The sequence below is a fragment of the Syngnathus scovelli genome, unplaced genomic scaffold (assembly GCF_024217435.2).
Source record: "Syngnathus scovelli strain Florida unplaced genomic scaffold, RoL_Ssco_1.2 HiC_scaffold_151, whole genome shotgun sequence".
NCBI lineage: Eukaryota > Metazoa > Chordata > Actinopteri > Syngnathiformes > Syngnathidae > Syngnathus > Syngnathus scovelli.
In genome coordinates this window covers 25,001-26,590 of record NW_026061244.1, presented here as the reverse complement: position 1 = coordinate 26,590, position 1,590 = coordinate 25,001, and positions in this window count along the sequence as shown.

The window sequence follows — 1,590 nt, the reverse complement described above, 5'->3', positions numbered from 1 at the left end:
AGGCCGGGCAAAAATCTGCGAACGGCCCGTCAAGGGTTCTGTCTCATCCAAGAAAGGGGTACCGGCCGCCTCAGAGGCCGGAGCGAAGGGGGCGAAAGGCTGTCGATGGGGAAGGATCGGGGCCACGGCTAATCTAGCGATGCCCGCGTCGGGCGGTCACTCCGACGAATGAGCGGGGCCGAATCCGGCGCGAGGCGGCCTTCAGGCACGTGGTTCGAGACGACCTCACCCGGCTCTAGCCCGGAGGATCGGAGGCAACGGCCGTCTCCTTAAGCTAAGGCCGGACGAAAATCTGCGGATGCGGTCCATCCAAGGCAGACGGAGGTACCGGCCGCCTCGGTAAATAAAGCCCGGGCAAAAATCTGCGAACGGCCCGTCAAGGGTTCTGTCTCATCCAAGAAAGGGGTACCGGCCGCCTCAGAGGCCGGAGCGAAGGGGGCGAAAGGCTGTCGATGGGGAAGGATCGGGGCCACGGCTAATCTAGCGATGCCCGCGTCGGGCGGTCACTCCGACGAATGAGCGGGGCCGAATCCGGCGTAGGCGGCCTTCAGGCACGTGGTTCGAGACGACCTCACCCGGCTCTAGCCCGGAGGATCGGAGGCAACGGCCGTCTCCTTAAGCTAAGGCCGGACGAAAATCTGCGGATGCGGTCCATCCAAGGCAGACGGAGGTACCGGCCGCCTCGGTAAATAAAGCCCGGGCAAAAATCTGCGAACGGCCCGTCAAGGGTTCTCTCTCATCCAAGAAAGGGGTACCGGCCGCCTCAGAGGCCGGAGCGAAGGGGGCGAAAGGCTGTCGATGGGGAAGGATCGGGGCCACGGCTAATCTAGCGATGCCCGCGTCGGGCGGTCACTCCGACGAATGAGCGGGGCCGAATCCGGCGTAGGCGGCCTTCAGGCACGTGGTTCGAGACGACCTCACCCGGCTCTAGCCCGGAGGATCGGAGGCAACGGCCGTCTCCTTAAGCTAAGGCCGGACGAAAATCTGCGGATGCGGTCCATCCAAGGCAGACGGAGGTACCGGCCGCCTCGGTAAATAAAGCCCGGGCAAAAATCTGCGAACGGCCCGTCAAGGGTTCTGTCTCATCCAAGAAAGGGGTACCGGCCGCCTCAGAGGCCGGAGCGAAGGGGGCGAAAGGCTGTCGATGGGGAAGGATCGGGGCCACGGCTAATCTAGCGATGCCCGCGTCGGGCGGTCACTCCGACGAATGAGCGGGGCCGAATCCGGCGTAGGCGGCCTTCAGGCACGTGGTTCGAGACGACCTCACCCGGCTCTAGCCCGGAGGATCGGAGGCAACGGCCGTCTCCTTAAGCTAAGGCCGGACGAAAATCTGCGGATGCGGTCCATCCAAGGCAGACGGAGGTACCGGCCGCCTCGGTAAACAAAGCCCGGGCAAAAATCTGCGAATGGTCCGTCAAGGATTCTGGCTCATCCAAGGTGGGGGTACCGGCCGCCTCTATTAACAGGCCGGAGTACAGGGGGCGAAAGGCTGTCGATGGGGAAGGATCGGGGCCACGGCTAATCTAGCGATGCCCGCGTCGGGCGGTCACTCCGACGAATGAGCGGGGCCGAATCCGGCGCGAGGCGGCC